Raw genomic sequence first — 20,209 nt, 5'->3', positions numbered from 1 at the left:
AGGGCTGCCTGCAAGTTACAGTCTGCCTGCGCATGTATATGGGCAAAATGATTTCATAGCTGAGCAAAATTCTGAGTGCTAGTAATATTTACTAGGGGAATATGCTCTTTGCATTGTTGGTTTTGCCTCCCATCAGATGTATATAGTCCCACGAAAAAGTGGGGTTTTAGGAGGTAATAGGTTTGTAAAGAACTGGGTTATTTGACACATGTTGAGAGCTTATAATCCTTCAGAGTAAAAACATTTTCTTAAAAATAAATGGACCTTTCATATCAAGCCAAAATGCCTACGCTTTTGTGGTTCTTCCGTTGTTTTCTTTATCTGATGAGCTATCATGTTTGTGGAGGCATAAGGAGAGCATAGGTTGGTAACTATGAGAAAAAGCATGTTGCACACTATCTGCTGTGCGATTATAATTTGCAATTTACAGTGGAGGTTAGTGCATCTCATATTTTTGTCTCATGGTTTCTCTGGGTGTAGTTCCCAGTAGTGTATGATGATTCACTCCTACCACTTTGATGTATCATTTCTTGGCAAAATAATAGGGCAGTGTTGCTAGTCCACCCTATTTAGGATCTTCACGGCTTCTTCTGAGATCTGATTTTATTTTTGTGCCTCTAATAATTACTGTTATGATGATCAAAAAACATGTTAATTATTGTGTTAAAAATCCCTTTCATTAAGATTTATCTTTTGGCTTAAATAAGTGTGCATCCATCATAGCCCCAGGATGCATGTATGCTAGTTAAAGGCATCATAAATTAAGGCATAGTTAGAAGGATCATGAAAGGAAAAAGGTAATTATTACATCATTAAAATCTTTTACTGGAAGTTTCTGTACAGAGACCAAAAGCAGTTGAAATTAATTACATCACGTGACTTGCATAAAGCCGAATAAACCAGAGTCTATCTTATTTTCTCACATCTGTGTGATCACAGGCTTTTCTAGCGCCCTAATCTTTCTTGATTTTTCTCACTAAAGTCAGCTATAGCCCTCAATTATAAACTGTTAAGTTACAGATGGCAGTCTGAGGAACCTGAAAGTGTATCTGAAGTCAACTGAAGTTCCTCATTGTAATTATTATCACTGATGCTTTAGTAATCTCAGGTCCTGGTAGATTTGGCTTAAAAAGTCCCTGGAAGAGTACTGTCTTTTCAGAATTTGTCGCTGACTGTATATTTACAAGTGCAATATACTGTACAAAAGACTTGTGCGAGACTGAGTGCCACTCCTCTTTTACTGTTTATCAATGAATTTGCACTTTACTTAGTAATAGGAAGTGTGTGCAGGTACCGTGACCAAGACTGGGCAGTGCAAACATATCACCTTTTCAAAAGCTACAGTTCAAGATCTGTTTAGTCACTGCATAACAACATTATCAGTTATCTTGCCCCCTTTCCCATGCTTTTTTTTGAGCTTTTTTCATGGCCCTTGTGAAAATACTGCTTTACAGAAACTGTTCCCATCTGGAATATCAGATTCTTGAAGGAGAACTACTCAAAACAGTATTGCGGGGCAGACAGCGTGGTCAAGAATTGGGACAATATAGCTGTCTTTTTATTATGGACAAAAAACGGGAGTGGATAGTCAGTTTGTTATCCAGATCTCAGATCTCTAAGAACAATGAAAATCTTCTTGCTTTTAAGCAGGTTAGACAGCAGAAGGGAGCAAGAGACCTTGTCCTCTCCTTGTTGTCTTGCTGAGCCATACATAGCACAAACATCCACAGAGACAGCTCTGGGAAAATGTCATGCTTATTGAATGCAAGTAATTATAGTGTTTTTAGGCCACTATCATCCTTCTGTGTCTTGGCCCACTGTCTGTCTGGGGCTCTGTCTGTATCTACGGGTAAGTAGTTTTACTTAATGTAATCTGCACTTACTTCAGGGACAGATGAGATTCAAAGCATGTGCATAAGTAATTCCTATGAAGCAATGTATGAGCAATAATTTGCTGACAGTTTCAGAGAAGGATAAAGGATAGTAATAAAAAGGCCATGCATACTGGTGATTTTTTTTTTTTTTTTTTTTTTTGTAGAAGCATGGCAAGACCTGAGAAAAGGACTAACAAAGTTTCTGAATACAGGCAGGTAGGAAGTCTGGTTTCCCATGCTGGAGGCATTGAAATCAGAGCCAGTGCCAAAATATGGTAGCTTACTGGAGAGGAAAGCAGTTGTGGCCATTCACCTACAAGGTAGTGATGCTAAAGGACCCAGAAAATCTAAGCAATATGTCATATCATCTCTTCCTACCACCCATCCTCTCCCATGGTGCTACACCAGAAACCTCCTTGGTTCCTCTCCCTGCTGATTCCAGACTGTTTAGGTGTTCTCCTTGATTTTGGGTCTCTGTGCCAGGTAATCTATTGCTAAGCGTAAAGAGTGAGGAAGTACACAGGCCATTGAGTGGAGGTGAATAAGCTACAGGTCCCTGGGGCATAATAGACCCAGTTTGCTTGACCATCAGATTCTCCTCCATGATAAAGAAATCAAAGCCCTGGGATATCCAGAACAGACCAGAAGCAGTACTGCATTGTCATTAAAATTCTCACATGGGCACTATTTCCAAAAGACCAAGGGCAACAGCTTACTACACTGTGAATCATAAAGCTGGAAGAAGCCAGGATGAGGTTGGCATTTATCTTACTTCCATTTGTTAAATTGGGAACCTGTGTTGTTAATACTAGCAATTATATGGCTGGGAAAATCGTTGATGGCTAAGGATTGCCACAGAGATATTCTAATTGGGTAAGTCTCTGTAATTTGCACATAGGGTGTGTCTTTGTTAGTGTGTTCGTTAGTTAGATCAGGAGAGTGCTTTTCTGGCAACCCTCAGCTGTTGCCCGCTTGCTGAGCACAGGTTCACATCAGGAAGGGCACTGCAGGTCCTGACCTGGATTCCCTTTGGACAGAACTAGCCTGGGAGGTGAGCTGCAGCAGTAACAGAGCATTGGTGCGTGGGGGCAAACAGAGCTTAGCTGAACTAAGCATTCCATCAACCTGTAGCAGTGCCGTTGTCAGGTCCTGAGCACAAAATAAGCTCTCGAGATGGGCTTCTATTGATCCAAACCGCTCATAAATGTAGCCATAACCACAGTTACCCGTCGTGAACAAACTTCATTGAGTTGCAGAAATGGGAGGTTTCTGTGGCAAACTCAACTCTCGATACTAGAAAAGAGTCTTTCCATTTACATAATAGAGCATATCTCCAGATTCAGTTAGCCTCATTTTATGTCTCTGCAAATGAAAGCTGGTTGTAGCCTGATGATTACAAACATACAAATGTTGGAAACTAATATATAAACATGAATGAGAGCTTCATTCATTCCAGCATAGGTTTATGAATGCCAATGGAATCAGCAATTAGAAAAACTTTATGCATAAATATCACTTAGCACAGTACCAATGGAAGGCTCTCACAACTGCAGTGTAGGAGCTTGCAACTAGACTCAAAGGAGAAAAAAATTAAGTTAGTGAGAAAAGAGGGTGTAAAAGTCATATTAAGCGTAGACCTCTTCAAAAGGAGAAGCTTGAGTTTAATCTCACCCAACATTTTTGTGGCAATTCAAGTAAAACCACAATTATAAAACTGCGGACTAAATCCATGGCATTCATGAGACTTCCATTTGAAGTCAGGTGAGAAAGGAAGAAGACTTTCTCCCTCAGTCAGAGGAATGCAGAGGTTAGCATGGTGGCAACCAAATTGTGTCATTTACAGTCTGACCCACATCAAGATAGCATGGGCCAAGCAGTAGGATGAATTGCCTTAAAAACAATTCGCATGCATTTAACGAGCTTGGCTTTTTTGCAGAGCTTTCTCTTGGATATTTGTGCTACATGTGGCTCAGCCAGGGAATAAGGAGACGACAAGGTCTCTTGCTCCCTTTTGTAGTATTATCTGCTAATAAGCAAGGAGATTCTCCTTGGTTTTAGCGATCTGAGATCGAAGAATTTACCTGACAGAAGAAGGACTAATCTAGCCACTATGTACCAAGTGTAATTACAGAATAGCTTATAGGTGGTTTCTCCACTAATGCTTGCTGTATGTTAGGCACCAGTTTTAACAGAACAGTCTGCCGTTTTCCACTGTACCAGACTAGCTTTCCCTGCAGGCTACAGGAGGTCAGCTGCTGAAAGTTTCCAAATTCCCAAACTTTTAGATTTGTTGGTGGTATTTCCAGCATGTGAGCCAGGCTGTGTAAGCCAGTTCAGCAAAGACCGATGCCTTGTTAATATGTGCAAAAGTGTCACCCAGGACTTCTTCTTTGACATGGCATGTCAAAGACATCATTATGGAAATGGTCATCCAACGAGTCAAAAATAGTATAAAATATTTGTAGCTGAGACATATCTTCTATAAGTGTGCATAAGCATGCGTGGGTTTATGCTTGCTTGTGTCAGATTTGCTTTTCATGGTGTAGTTTTGAGTTGTAAAAGTCTAACATCCTGGGATTGTGGCTAGACATAATGTGGCTACTTTATCCTTTCTACCACAGCCTGCTATTGGAATATCCTTTGTCTACCACTGCTGATGCTGAAAGACCAGTAGGATTGGTTTAAAGAGTTGCCTAGCAATAACAGTAGAGTTTCCATCTACATGGTTTCCTTTTTTATTCCAGTGCATTATCTCCAGTACTTAGCTGTGGCAGGTCAAGGACTGTCCTCAGAAAGAGTACAGCTGAATGCCAGGCTCATGAAGACAACCTGAAAGACAGGGTGGTGATATGAATGAGGAGTAAAGAAGCCTCAATCTGACAGTATGCCACTTTGAAGGATCCAGTGTAGAACTGCAGAGTTTTTCTGCTTTGTCACTTGATGACAGGTGTAAGAGCCTTGCCTAAACATTAATATTTTTTTCCTTCCCTTGCAAAGCCTCATCTTTTTTTTTCCTTCCCTTGCAAAGCCTTATCTAAGGTTACATCAAGTATATTCAAGCCATATGAAAATATTACTTAATAAACTTAATCTCAGTTTGTGACTGGATTCTCCACATGCACAAGGAGTAGAAGACCCTTCGATAGAGTCCAAGAAATTAATGCAGGGGCTAATACAAATTCTCTTGCTCATAGCACCTATGTCCCATATCCAGTAAAGCTAGTGACTTTTTGATCCATATTAAGCAGGGAATATCTTAATCCGCAGAAAGGTATCTCCAGAGCCCTCTGATAAAATCATTTAGGTGAAAAGTTTCTGAATCACTTGTCCTGTTTTTTTGTTTGTTTTACATAATATTTTGAGGCAAAACCATGATTAAATTCTTAAGTCTCCTTGCTTATGTCTTTTTTTTTTTGTTCTCTTTTTGACTTGCAGTACAACACAATACAAAATTTTCCCACACAGTTCTTACAGACGTATAAAACAACAGAGAACCCTCTATTTTTCTGGGTTTTTTAAAATACCTTAGAAATTGAATTGTCATGTTAGCAGTGTGGCAAATCAGAAGTTAAGAGGAATACGAATGTGGTTCACACAGCTGACGATGAGTTGCAGATCTGGATAGTGAGGTGGAGATAAAGTCTTTCAAATATAAAATATATTCATAATGCAGGCACAAGCTCTGCCTGCTGGTTTCCTGAATTCCCATTTCCATTGGAAATGTGAAATACATTTCATTAACAGGCTCTACCACCAGGAATCATGATTTTCTCATATTTAAATTATCTCTAATTGAAAGTTAGAGACTAAGGAGTGCACAGGTGTAGCTGCAGGCAGAATAACAAAGTCCCGTCAGATGTCTTGAAATGATTTTCTGACTGTAAATCACCGAAGCCTTGTGTGACTAATGGGACTGAAGCTCCGAGGTTAGGATTTTGCTGATTGTGCTGCCCTACTGAAGGCAATCTGGAGAAAGGGAGTTTCAAAATGAAATTGCTTCTTCAGGGCTGGAAAAAGCTTCCATTTCACCCTTTTACAGGATTTTGATCCTCTTGTATGTACCTGTAGAGCCATGATGTCGAGCAGTGACTGAAAAAAGGTGCTCCTGGGTTTGATATCTCTCTTAATAGGCCATTATTTTTTCTGTCTCAAGCAGTATTTGCAGGCAGGTTGCGTGAGCTATTTCCAGGTCTTGTCTGTTCTCAAGGAAAATTGCCAGCAAATACTGAAAGACAAAGCCAAGAAATAAGCAATTTTTTTTCTCTCTGGAATGCTTTAGTATTTCTCTTCCAAGACCTACTTTATATAGTCCTAGCTTCTGTGAATTACACATAGGGTTTTAGAAGTTAATTTGCTTATAACAAGTAGAATATTTTCTGTGGAAATGCCAGTGGCTTCTGCGCTGGGGATCCAGCTGCCAGGAGCATGGAGAACTTGTGGCCTGAAGCAAACATGGGAAAAACAGAGCCTATATTTGAAGCTCTTATGGGCTGTGTGAGCAACCTTCCAGGTGTGAGCTGCACGTGAAACAACAGACACTGGTCAGCCAGAGTGTTCAGGCTGTGCTGGTCTTTCCTTGTCAGCTCCATCCATGCAGCAGTACGGCAAGGCTCCAGAGGGAGCAGAGCCAGAGAGGAATCTGTGCCTCTGAAGGACCAACGCCAATGTGTTCATGCTTAATTTGTATTTCAAGGGCTATTTTTCAATGGCAAAGAATTAAAGCTCTGAATAGATGTCCCAGGTCTAAAATGAGTTATGAGCCAGGTTCTTCCCAGCAGTGCTCAGTGACAGGACCAGAGGCAATGGGCACAACCTGAAAGGCAAGAAATGCCGTTTAAAAATAGGAATACTCTCTTTTTTAGCTTATGGACTTTTGGATATTGGCACAGGTTGCCCAGAGGGTTTGTAGAGTCTCCATTCTGGGAGATATTTGAAAGCCATCTGGACACAGCACTGGACAACCACCTCCAGGTGGCTTAGTATGAGCAGAAATGGAGACTGGGCAGTCTCCAGACCTGCCTTCCATCCTCATCCACCATGCAACTCTGTGAGTCTAGGGAATTTTGCCAGCCAAATCCTCATGAAACCGTGTCGGCTTCATGTCCAGTCCTGACTACAAGTACTGTAACATACACAGATTCCTGGACTTCAGGGTTTTCAAGAAATTGTATCAGGGTTCATGCAGTGCCGATATTAGACTTTTAGGTAAGAATATATAGTGGTAAGAATAGCAATAATTTGACAGTAATGCAGTCTTAGGAAGCAAGTATTTAAAAAGAACTTTGTAGCAGTGTTAAAAAACCCATTTGTGCATATAAAAAACCCTTTCTGTGGAAACAGAAGGAAGGCATGTAGGTACACTGATGCTGGGAGTAAAAATCTGTGTGAAAAGGCCAGGAAATATTGCCTATGACTCTGAATCAGCTTCCCTTCTTGTTTTTTGTTTTTTGGGGTTTTTTTGTTGTTTGTTTGTTTGTTTGTTTTCTTTTTTTTTGGTTTTTTTTTTGTGGGTTTATTGGTTTTTTGGGGGGGTGTTTTTTTTTTTCTTCCCTTTTTACAGGCATAAACTAATATATTTTATTTTCAAACTTAAATTTTAAAATTTAAGTTTCAAATGAAATATGTTCAAGATTACATGATGCTTGACATCTCTGCCACATTTTCACCATCTGAATGGAAATTAGCATGCTCATGTGCACTTCAAAACCCTTCTCAGCCTATTTAAAGACTTGCAGGAAATGTGTAATACTAGCATTTTTAATAGTCTTTTCTGGTACTTAGTGCTAGAAAGTCTTGCTTGTAAGAAGAAAAAGAAATATTCCTAAGGAGACTAATAGACTCTTCAATTATGAAAAATATCTAACATGAGAATCATTATTTGCCTAATAATCATGTCTCAATTTGGATTTCTCTTCTTATATTGAGGCACTGTTTCTGGACAAGCTGATGTGAACTGTTACCAGCACCTAATCAGTTTCCCCAAGGTAATGGTCAGCGATGTTTTATTCCTTACTTAGTCTTAACATTATGTCTGCCACTGACTCCTCTCACCAAGATTACTGTTGACTTCAGGCTGCTTGGCAGGAGTAGCTCTTCACAACTGATGTGACTTGAGGAGACAAAATAAATCAAATCATCTTTCCAACATTTACTTTGACCTAGTTGAAAAATAATCCTTGCCAGTGTTTTACCTCCCAAGCATGAAAAATATGTGGGCCTGCAGTGAGAGAGAGATCTCCGTGGCTCTGGGCAAGATTTACTGTTGTTCTGTGTTTCCTCCCATTTTAGTCCAATCTCACTTATGCTCACACACTTGTGCTTTTTTAAAAAATAATTTACAGCAACTAAACTTCCTGGAACATGGATCTTATTTAAATGATACAGTGTCTGTACTTGTTTCTCTTTAGAAATTTGATTTTATGTCAGAGGGAAAAAAGTAGATATGTATGTATTGGAGGGGAGAAAAGGAAAAATAATATAGGGAGAAAAGCAGTTTCTCCTTTTCAAAACTTTGTCATGATAGTTAGGGGCTTCTGAACTGGAGGTTCGTGAAAAGTTCATTTCCCTGAATTGAAATAAACCTAAAATATTGTAGGCTTTCTCTTATCTTATACTTTATACTTGGAAGTTAGTCCATGAAAAAATCCCATTGCCCTAATTGGAACAATTTTTGGTGAAGACAGAATTTTTCCAAGAGATATGTCTGTTTTAATAGGAGTGTTTATTGGAAAAAGAGAGAAACATTTTTACACTCAGATCTGCAAAATCAAACAGAGGAAGTGTAGAATCCCTGTAGAAGGGATTAACTCAAAAAGTGTTAGTTTGCGTTCAGGCCAATCCAGATCAAAGGCTTTTTATCCAAACTTGTTATTTGTTTCTTATGTCCCAGACTACTGTACCATCAAAGACAATCTTTGTTTTAGAATCTAGACCTTAAAATCTTCTTGAATTAATAAGCTGCTGCTTATCAATGCTTTATATGTTGATTTGCAAATGCACACTATAAATGATTTGGAGTTTTTTCTAAGAAGAGAATTTTGCAAAGGTTTTGTTTAAAACAAGATTTTGTTTAAAAATTGCCACAAAATGAAAGTGTCCCACGGAAAACACTTCTTTCGTGTGAGTCTAAGCCTACTTTCCATTAATCTGTTTGGTTTTGGTTTTTTTTTTTTGCTTTGAGATGATACAAAATTAATTGTTCTGTCTCAGGCTAAGTGAAGTCTTCAAATGAGACTTTCTTCAAGACTTGGTTTCTGAAAATAGAAGGCAAAGCACATCTCTAGTGCCACGAAGGCCTTATTCTTTGAAATCCTTGGCTATAGATAATAGAGAGAGATGACAAAAATTATGTTTATTTGGGATAAAACAAGGTTGATATACTGAGATATTCTCCTGAGAATCTTAGTCAGGTTCTTTCTCCAGTTAAGATGACCTCAGTTGGCTGGCCGAAGACTGCTATCTTAGAAGATATATGAAACTATTTTTTAGTCTGGAATCATAATTCTGTAGTTACCTTGACAACTACCAGTGATATCTAACTACATTGTGTTTGCCTCTCCCGATGCCCTTTCAGCCAGTCCTACAAACAGAATAGACAGAATATAGGTTTGTTTGTTTGTTTGTTTGTTTGTTTTTGTTTTAATTCACTTGAATACATCTAGAAAAATGCTAGACAGAAAGGTAGCTTCTTGAAGAGTAGTCCAGAAATACCGTTCTTAGGCTGTGTGAAAATCTAGCACATATATCCCTAGTCTCTTGAATGTAATTTTACCTTCTTTTCTGAAGAAACTGAGTTGAAATAAAGCCATACTTTTGTGCTTCCAAAGTGTTTCCATGGGGGTTATTTTTCAGAAGCTAGATACAAAAAACCTGATCCTTTATTTCAGCTAGAAGTGTGTTACCCACCAGCCCCAAGTTTAGGGATTTGTACAGCAGCAGAATGAGGACAGAACATGGGGTTTAATTAATTGCCTTCAGCCTACAGTAAGAAGCACGTGCTCTGGGGAGTTTAGGTCCACTGCAGCATGGTGATTCGTGGGGAACAGTTGTGTAAGGAGTGGTTGGGGGCTGAAAGGAACCAGCAGTTGTGGGTCCCTGCCTGCTGTCTGCATCTGCAATCTCATGTGGGATGGACCTCGGCGGTGCTTGCCTGCTGCCTGGCTTCCTGGACCCTTTACACAAGCTGCCATTGCAGCCACCTAGAGAGATCTTTTAAACACACCATCTTCTGTAGTAACAGAGGATAAAAATTAGTGCTGTTTTTCCTTCAGTTTCTTTTTAGCACCAGGTGAGATTTGTCACTGATGATATAAGGAGAATTCAGTCTCAGAAGGATGGTAAAAATTTATGTTACCAGCACTAAATTAATCTTTGACTTGAAAAATAGATTTTTTTTATTAAACTTTTTTATTTTTAAGTAATATGACAATTTCTGGGGGTTTTTTTGATGGTTAATTTGAGATTTTGCAGATTAATTTCAGATAATTTTTTTTATATAGTTTATTCTTTGAGTTAAATACAAATCAGCATTTTACTGCAATGGATGGTATAAAAAGGAATATGTACAAATGTGTTCAAAGAGCAGCTGAATCAGACAGGCAAAATGACAGACAATGGGTGACAAAAGGAAAACAGAGGAAAGAATCATGGGAGAAAAAAAAATCCACATTTCACATTCCATTTTCTTTTTGAATGGTTGTATTTTTTAATTTAGTTTTAAATTTAATCCCATATAGAGAGTTAAAACACTAACGTGCACATTAATAAGCTCAACAAAGTGGAGAAACACTAAAGAGTTAAAGACAGACTAAGGAGAAAACCAATGCAAGGAGTAGAAAAGGAAGAAGAAGCATATGAAGGCAGAGAAAAAGAAGAACCTGGAAGAGGTTACAACCACAGAAGCTTGAAGGAACGTAAGATTATATCCAGAAAATATTATGTGCAGGGGCTGACTGCTTGTTTAGCATATATGCTAAGCAGACTTTTGAGTCCATGAGGAAAGAACTGGAATCACTCCATAGTTCAGGATTTCATTGTTGGGAGTTGCATTTATTGCAGTAACGTGTTAGAGAAACTCTCGTAGAGTCATGTCCTGGTTAACAGTGACACAGCTTTCACAGCCATGCCTGCTTACAAGGCATGAGCTAGCCCAGCAGAGTGTACACGAGGCTTGTTTAATCCACCAGGTGAGAGGGTATGGGCTTTATTCTAGCCCTCTGCTTACATATTTCCCCCTAACTTTCCATGGAGAAAAATTGTGTATTTTCCTTTCCATTCTGTGTACTTAACTTTCCTCATCTTCTCTGAAGATCTTCCAAAGTGTTCAGCATTCCTGGCATCGTTGTATTTCCATTTCTGTTATCTCTCCCTTTTTTTCCCTTCCTCTTTTCCTCACTCTTTCTATCCTTTCCTTACTCTGTCTTCCTTTCCATCCCTGTCTCTCTTTTTTTTTTTGGTTATTATTTTAAAGAAGGGAAAATAGAGCTTTGTAACACATATCGTGCTGTTTCATATTATGTTTAAGATTGTATAAGTGTACTTACAGGAGTTGCATTCTCTGGTTTGCATACTGAAGCCAGCAGTATCAGTGGGAACAAACTGTAGTTTTATTGTGCCTTTTCATGTTCAATTTTAAAAACAATCCCAGGTTAATGGTGCTTGTATAGTCAGAGAAACTGGACATTTTGTAAAGAAACAGTGTGATTTGCTATTCTGCACATTCATCCATATGCTAAGTTTTATTTAGTCTCTCTTTAGTTGGCTTCTGAGATGGAGACATTAACCTACTGCCCAACCAGGAAAAACAAGATCCTTCATTGATTTTATATAGGATTGGAAGAGTACACATGGATGATCTGGATGGCATGATATGTTTTCTCTGATAACAATTCTGTTAAATTGGTTTCAAAGCTGTCAAATTGAAAAACACAAAGTAAGACTGACATGTTATGGCCAGTGGGTGTTTTTGTCCTAGGAAGAGGTATCATGCTAGCCTTGGGAAAAGCCTGAAAGATAACTTCCATTATTATTCAACTGAAAACCAGAAAAAGAGTGACTGAATCATTAAGCTAATTTTCTCTGAAGGGGATGAAATAACTCTTGATAGGTTTTTCTCTCTCCCTGTGTTCCACTTCCTGCTCTCTATGTCAGTGTTTCCCTGGCATCACCATGCCCACTGAATCTTCTCTCCATTCTTACCCCAAACCTTTCTTCCCAGGTCCTATATGTGTTTCTGAATATTTCTGGCTTCATTTTTTATATCTCAGAACTGCAAATTCTGCGTCTGACTGTCAGGCAAGGCAGGAGTTTGTATGATTACATTCAATAAACATGAATCACAAAGCTACTTGATTGTTGCATGTAGATGTTTCTAACGCTTTTTGGGGGAGTATTGTAACCTTCTAAATAATTGGGTTTGGGGCTGTAATTCTCTCTCCTCTTGAAAACAATGGTAAACTTGTTTGAATGCAGTCAGGGATTCTACCTCCTAATTTCAAACATTTCTGTTTCTTTAAGTGTACTGCCTTAATTAGAGACTTGCCTCACATTTATCAGAGAAGTGACAATTCCAGCAATTCACCTCCACAATTACTCTGAGGTAGCCCAGGAAGGCCAGAATTTTGATCCTAGCTGGCCATGAATTTGTCTGGGGAGTTCTCAAGTCTCATGGCTCTTCAAGTCTGAATCACAATAGGTGTGCAAGCAGGTCCTGTTCCCGTCCATGTATGTACTTACTGCTAAAAACCCCACAAACTGAATTTCTCTGTTTCTTCAGTCACTAAGAACAGTAATTCGGATACACATTTTAAAATGCGTACCTTATAATAATTTTGTTTCCAATGAATTTACAGCTAACTGCATGGATTTTTTGAAGGTTTCTGTACCCTATTGTAACCTGTATAGGAATGAATAATGGGGTGATTTCTGTATGTGCTAGAGTTCATATATGCTAATCAGTCTGACTGTTTAGAAAACACTGCGTAGCACTGGACTAATGTGCAGTGAGAGTAGCCTGTAAAGGTTGGCAGTTAGCTGGTTTCAGTGACCTTTTGTCTACACAAGCAGTTGGAATCTTGTGCATTCCCAACAGCCTGCAGTTCCAGTGCAGGGAGGCTGAACCAGGCTTTTCTGTATTACGGATGAAATCAAGACAAAAATAGTCTCTATAAGTGCTGTTATCTTTTATGCATGGTAGTTACAGACAACAAATCAAAGATCTTAGTTGCTTTATACTATACCCCTTCCTTCCCCCCCCCCCCCCTTCCCTCTCCCTCCCCCAGTTGTAGGCATTTTGCAGTCCTTCCTCTAATGAGCTTCTTATTTTGAAGAGGTCACAGTCATCCAGACCATGTTTTAGTTTTCTCTGCTTGGAGCAGCTTATCTGCAGTCGTTCCTGTTAAGTGTGTTGCCTAAGTGCATACTTTTGCTTGGTCTTTCACGAAATTCCTAATGATCCTCCCAAGCTTTGGTTAAGCTAAATATTTCTGGGTTGTCAGCAACTTTCACCACCTGTCTATTCAGCCTGCTTTACAGAAACTTTGTGACACCTGGCACCTACCACTTGTTTGGGTACCACGCAAATGAACTACTGCATTTCTCTGGAGAGTCCTCAGAACTGGCAGCAGGCAGAGACAATGATTGCTGCTAGTGAACAGGGCCATTAGTCAGCCCTTAGACTCAGGTGCATAGGAAAGGGTTCTCCTTGGGGCCCAAACAAACCTGACACTGAAAATCCGGGCTGGGATTTTTGTTTGTTGTTTGTTTTTCTGTAATGTGTGTGCAGAACAGTAAAAGCTCAAATAAAACAAACAAGCAAGATCTGGAAATAGCCAGTGCCTGTGCCTGAAATAAACCCCATCATATAGTAACAGTTGAACTAAACTTTGTGGAATGGAAGAATGAAGTTTGCAGGTTGCAAAAACAGGGTGCTGAAGGCACCAAGAAGGCAGCATGCTAGGATGCAAGCTGCTGCTGTGTAAAGAGGGTATTTTATTCAGGAGTTCTTCTGTATATACCTACCTCAGTGTATGGTTGTCAAGTTTTCTGAGAAGATGGAAGAGCAAGTGGTTAGACAGAGTGATGGGAATGGTGTGTTGACTGATCAGAAACCTTATCTGGAAAGTGAAGCTAATTTTAGGTGAACGCAGTAAGGAAACATGTAGGGAAAAGATGGATAAATTTGGACAGGCTTTTTTTCCTTTTTGCTGGAGTAAGAGAAGGAGTCAGAGAAACACGAGTTTCCAGCAAGAACATCTGAAAGGCTTTGTAAAGGTTTTGTGAATACTGTGACATGTGTCTTTAACCCAGATATATTGAACTGAAAGGGATGCAGATACTACTGTGAAGATAGAAGACTAGATAAATGTAAGATTTTTAAGTTGCCTTTTCATGGAATACACGATTTTTATCTCACAAAAGAGAGTTCCAAGAAACAGATCCAAGCCTGGAGGAGCAGTAATGGTAGAAGAGCTAGCAATAGCAGAAGGATTACTGGGAAGCCAACTGCAGCTGGAGAGTTACTGGCTGTATTGGACACATTAACTGTATGAATATGAATCCATTACCTTTTTTAGTACAATAAGTAAACAGCAGTTGGTATTGAATCTCCATATTCAGTTTCAAGAGTGATATAAATTGTTGACTAAATGATCACATCAGTGTCCTGGCTCATTTTGTGAAAGTCTCAGAAAGCAGAGAAATTTAGATGAGATACAGGAACAGTTTCTAAAGATGAGCAAAGGTTAGAGTTTTTAATTGCAGTCAGCATAGCCTCTGAATTAATGAATATGCTTTGTGCTTTTGACTTTTTTTTTAGTGTACTATTTATCGTTACAGTGAAGATCTAAAAGCTTCATTTCACTAAGTGAATATAGGTAGAACTATAAATCAAGATTTATTTTGGCTAGAAATTAATATTTGCTTATGTAAGCCAAATGTAAAGACTCATAAAATGAGTAATATTTTGTTTCTTCTGTAGCATGTCGATAACAGCTTCTCTTTGGAAATTTTAGCCTTTCCAAATTCAGTTTCAGCACTTATGTGTTTACTTACCTGTTTAAATTAAGAATTGGCAGGAATCTAAGAAAAAAATTACTTGTTTCTGAGCTGATATGATCTTAATTGAGAATGCCTGGCTCTCACACTGTCATTGATCACTTATTTTTGTGAATTATATCAAGGCACACATAAGGAATATGAATACTTCCCCATGGCAATATCCAGCAGAAGATGCTGAGAGAGCCCAGGTGTTTTAATATGTTGGTTTGAAAAAGCTCCAGAAATAGTATGTAGTTTTGGAATCCTTGGAGGAGGCATAGGACAGCTTTCCAAACACCTGGACTCCTTGATCCACCTGTAGGATAAGCTCTCCTGCCTAAGATGTTGCAACATATTAATCATCTTTGCCATGCTTGAACAATACCCACTTCTTCATGGTGTTGCTCCAGAACAAAGGTGCAAGGTTTCTACGCAGATCCTGCAGAAATATTGCCCCAGAAAATATGTTCTTCCCTGCCTTGTTTCCTTCAGATCTACAGAAAGACTTTGAAGGTCAGGGGTCTGGAGAAAATGGGAAATAAGAGACCTTAATATGCTTTAGATCTTCTATGTCTTTATGTATGTTCCCTCCAGTGACACAGACAGAAGGAAAAATATGAATGTTTACCTAAGTAAAGGTTTGATTTTTAACTCAAATGCAGTTTCTGAATAGAGCCTTTCAAATGGTGCAGCTGTAATAGATCAGACAAGCTGTGAGATGTTAAAATATATAATTACAGAAGTGGGCATTCAGCTACATTTTTGCTTCCTTCCCACCTAATGGGTAGGGATAAATTGTGACAGGGTATTGAGCAGTGTAGAGACAAGTGCAGAAGAGACCAATGGGTACATCTTTGTAGGAGGAATCATAGAATCATAGAATCAACTGGATTGGAAGGGACCTCCGAGATCATCAAGTCCAACCCTTGATCCAACACTGCCGAGGTTAGTAGACCATGGCACTAAGTGCCACATCCAGTCTCATCTTAAAAACCTCCAGGGACGGAAAATCCACCACTTCTCTGGGCAGCCCATTCCAATGCCTGATTACCCTCTCTGTAAAGAATTTCTTCCTGATATCTAACCTAAACCTCCCCTGGCACAGCTTAAGACCATGCCCTCTTGTCTCACTGATAGTTGCCTGGGAGAAGAGACCAATCCCCACCTGCCTACAACCTCCTTTCAGGGAGTTGAAGAAAATGGGCACCAGCAAAGAATGGGGAAAAAAATACTGTTGTGTTAATTTCATAATAAATGCATGACTTGAGCTGTTTTTGTCAATGTTAATGTACAGTATAAGCAAATTAATAAATTAGTAGATGTTAAGGTTATTTAAGCAAAAAAAGAATAAAATCATCCAGTGTGCTGAATAAGTTGAATCTAATGAGTTGTAAGATAAGATGGTCAGCAGACCTTTCCACAGATATTTATGGGAAGAGAAAAAGGAGCCCCAAGACTATATCTGATGCAACTTAGGAAGAATATATCACGTGCATTATGAAGTGGTTATTTGTTACCACTATTAAAAACTTTGCCTGCTGTTGCCAGGCAGAACTTCGGCTTTTTGAAGTGCCTAACTGACATCTTTGAATCATGTTCTTTCATCTCCAAGATCAAAGAGTTTTGGACCTATTAAGGAATATTTAGACTGTAATAGACTCAGTTAAGGTGCCTGTTTTATCGTACCTGTCCATGACATGACTTTGGGCAGTATATCTACATGGCTTTTTCAGACTGAGAAATATAATCTGTCCCAATTGTTTTTTAAGAGCTGTGTATAAACTAATTGGCCCAGGAGGTGCTTCTGACTGGTGACATCCGCACCCCATACCAGGGTAAGACAGAGGCACACATCAATGCTAACTATCGCCTTTGTTTTTTGCAAGGAGGAAACCCAGAAACTCTTGAAGGCTGGGGTCTACTCGGTTTTGGATGACTAGGGTACTCTACAACATGCTCCCACTAAATTACATGAATTGGAAGGGGTCATCAAGGCAATCCCTTAGGAACATGGAGGTTTTTTTAAATGCTCCACAGAAAACAGGGTATAGTAAAATATGATTAATGTGTGTTGTATGAAATATTATTGAAATGCTTGATTTTCTGATCAAGGTGATATGGGGGGAAAATCATGTTTCAGCATTATAAGAATTGGAGATTTCAAGAGCTAGCAAGGTGGTTTTAGAGGGAGATATACATTCTAGAGGTTTGTACGAGGCATCTCATCCACCCTTCTGCATCAAAACCTCAGTCTCATGTGGTGTAAAGATCTCATCTGGTATGAACAAGATCTTCCAGATACAGTTTTTAGGTATTTTCGTTCCAAAGATGTCAGGATACCAGTAGCATGTATCTATTCCCCAGACTCTACCCCATTCACATAGTGACAAATCCTTTTGCAAGGAAGGAACTCAAGCATACTTCATACAGTTTTTATTCCATGAAAGAAGTGAAGCCTTTTGGTACTCAGCATGATATCCCCTTTATGAGAAACAGTCCTTTGGCGTAGCTAATGCTGGGCACGCTGTGGTCAGTCTGTCTAACCTCATCTATGCTATTGCTGAAACTCAGTGACTGAGAAAGCCTTTGTGGACTGTGTTGAGTAACTTGTGGTCTTCTCCCTTGCTGAAATGTCTCTGAGGCATAGTTTGGACAGTTAGCATCTCTAAACCACTGGTGCCTGGGAGCTGATGGGAAGTGATGTGGGAAGCAGCAGTAACCAGTGGGCTGGACGAGCCCTCCTCCTGCTCAGTTTCTGCAAAAAACACCATGCGGAAGCAGCTCTGCTGTGTCTCTGGGACTTGTGTACATTTGCTGCAGTTGACTATAGGATGAGACTGGTTCTGGACAACTGAATGGCAGGCCATGAAGAAATAAGGAAACCAACAATTGGTACTCCTGATGAGGATGAGTTTGGGAGCTTGAACTCAGGCCCTTTTGATCCTGCACTGTGTTCCCTGGCACTGCAGGACTCACCTAGCCAGCCTCAACCATTGGAGAACTGGTTGGGTCCTTCAAGCTTTTCACCCAAATTCCTTCACTAGTAATAGGAGAGAGACTAGCACATCTAAAAGGCAATTTTCTCCACCACAGACAGCTCTTATAAGGAGGGCAGCATAAATGGCTAGCTGGAGCTAGGCAGCTAACTGTAGATGACTGAGATCACCTCCCTTCTTTCTGTTCCTTTGGTTCCATGCATAATTCATTCCTTTACAGGGAAGTGTTTTTTGGAATTAGTGAAAGAACAGTATACATATCCGGGAGGATATATATACTGAAGTAATTCAACCTGCTGCAAAACAATTTGTGTCTCTTTGTAGTAAAAGAAAATTGATATATATTTTTTTCCATATGAGATAAGGGAGACAGTAATTCAACAAATAATACACCTACCACTTCTAGACAAACCCAAAAGATATGTATATTATGGTAGCTGGCCTCAGTCCAGCAAAGCCATTAGCCATGGGTAACTCTTAACAAAAAGAAATCTGCTTAGCTCCCCCTCCTTATGCTTTTTAAGGCATTGATCCTGTGTGCTGATCCGTTTGGCCCATTGGGCTGGAATATTTGAGGACCCACAAGGGAAAGGCCACATCTGGTTCAAGGTTATGTTTACCAGTCCCCTCCCTGCCCTCACCCAAAATCAGCCAAACAGACTTTTTCCCACCCCCAAACCCAAAGAGTTTCCCTTTTCTACAGTTTCTGTGTGTTACATGCCAGCCCTCATCCAATCCTTTATCCTCCAACCTGGGTGACATTTGTACAGACTCAATATGTGTCAGACAGGATTTGAGCCCAGCCTTAACACAGCCAGAGTGCAAGCATTATTGATCACAGGCACAGAAGGGCAGGCTTAACCTTTGTAATGTCAAGAGTTTTTTCTTTCTCTAGTTTCTGTTTTACTTCAGGAAGGAGTGGGGAAAAACTTGATCACTGAAAAAAACAATATAGGGCATGAAATAATTTGTGCTACTTATGGAGTAAATGATTTAGGTAAGGATCCATCAGAATTTTTCTATAGCCTAGCCAGTTATAAATCTTTGTAACAGGAATACATCATTGGGTTCAGGGATTTTTTTTCCTGAATGTACTGGAATTACACAGTGCATTTTAATATACTTCTCTGTTTTTCTGGTGAACACTTGTATGTCTCCATGGGACTTCTGCATTGAGCCAATGAAGCAACTTTTCTCGGTCATGTTTTTTGGTATAAATGTGCCAGGATACGTGATCTGTGAGTTAAGACCTGCTTTGAAGCTCCAGAAGTTTATGTTTGATGGTTTTGTCTCAAGGCCAAGCATGAACAACTGATACTTTTCCCCATTTCAGTTCCTCTGCCTGTGTCTTGTTTAAGCTACACACACAGTAAAATCTTTGGGCACCCAAACTGCCTTCTAGCTGTGGCAAATAGTTGCTATTCATCAATGAACCTATGTAAGATTTCGAAAAAGTGCTTGTAGGTAAACTGGGAAGAGGAAAGGCAAAAAATTCAAGAGTTACTTTTGTGGTTGATCTGTTCATCTACCTGTTATTTGTAAATATGCCTAGTCATACCTTATGTATGCTTGCATGTTTGCTTCGTGCAGTGGGATTTTCCTTACTGCATCAGGAAGAAACTCTGACCTCTGTGAAAGACTTTTGTCGTGATGGCCATGGCTCCAGCATCCAAGCCACATATAGAAGCACATTCTAGTACGTGTGCTCAGTATCAACATCTGTATATGTTAGATACAACTGTCAGTTCTGTAACTTCCAAAAATGTAGTTTCCAGGCTAGCACAATACTGTAAGCTGTCTGATGCCAAGAACAAAGACCAAGTCTTCATGCCTGAAATGTTAAGCTTTTATTGTTCTGCAGAGATTTGCATGGTGCTGTGTTTGTCTGTACTTTCTGGCAAGATGCCTATGAGCAGCATCAGTGTAATGCAGATGTGCCTTACTTTTCTCACTCCCTATATGATGCAGATGCTCCAAGCTCATAGCAGTGTCATCTGCCCTTTCCATGAGCAGAGGACCCTTTGGAGATGTGTTCCTTCCTATATAAAGGTCACAGGCTGCCACCACCATGAATGCTGCTTTCATCTATGAATAGTTCAGCTGAAGCCATCTTTAAGCCAGACAGAAAACTAAATTGCTCACAGTGGAAAGAGCTCTTCCACATGATCCAGATTGCCTTAGTGTAGTCCCTCAGGACTATTTGAGCAGTGAGATACTCTTCACTGTGAATAGGAGTGACAAAATCTGGCCCTGAGTTAGTTCCCCAAAAATGTAAATATAGAAACTGCCACAGAAATATGTGCA

At 39.5% G+C, this 20,209-nt stretch overlaps 1 protein-coding gene across 2 annotated transcripts in view; it reads left to right on the top strand.

Annotated features, from left to right (window-relative positions):
- DHRSX (dehydrogenase/reductase X-linked) overlaps positions 1–20,209 on the top strand; it is a 208,899-nt gene that overhangs the window by 94,031 nt on the left and 94,659 nt on the right. The gene's annotated exons all lie outside the window — the stretch shown is intronic.

This window comes from Corapipo altera, unplaced genomic scaffold, assembly GCF_003945725.1.
Source record: "Corapipo altera isolate COAL_440 unplaced genomic scaffold, ASM394572v1 0, whole genome shotgun sequence".
Taxonomy (NCBI): Eukaryota; Metazoa; Chordata; class Aves; order Passeriformes; family Pipridae; genus Corapipo; species Corapipo altera.
The sequence above is the reverse complement of the archived record's forward strand: the minus strand, read 5'-3'. Positions and strand labels throughout refer to the sequence as shown.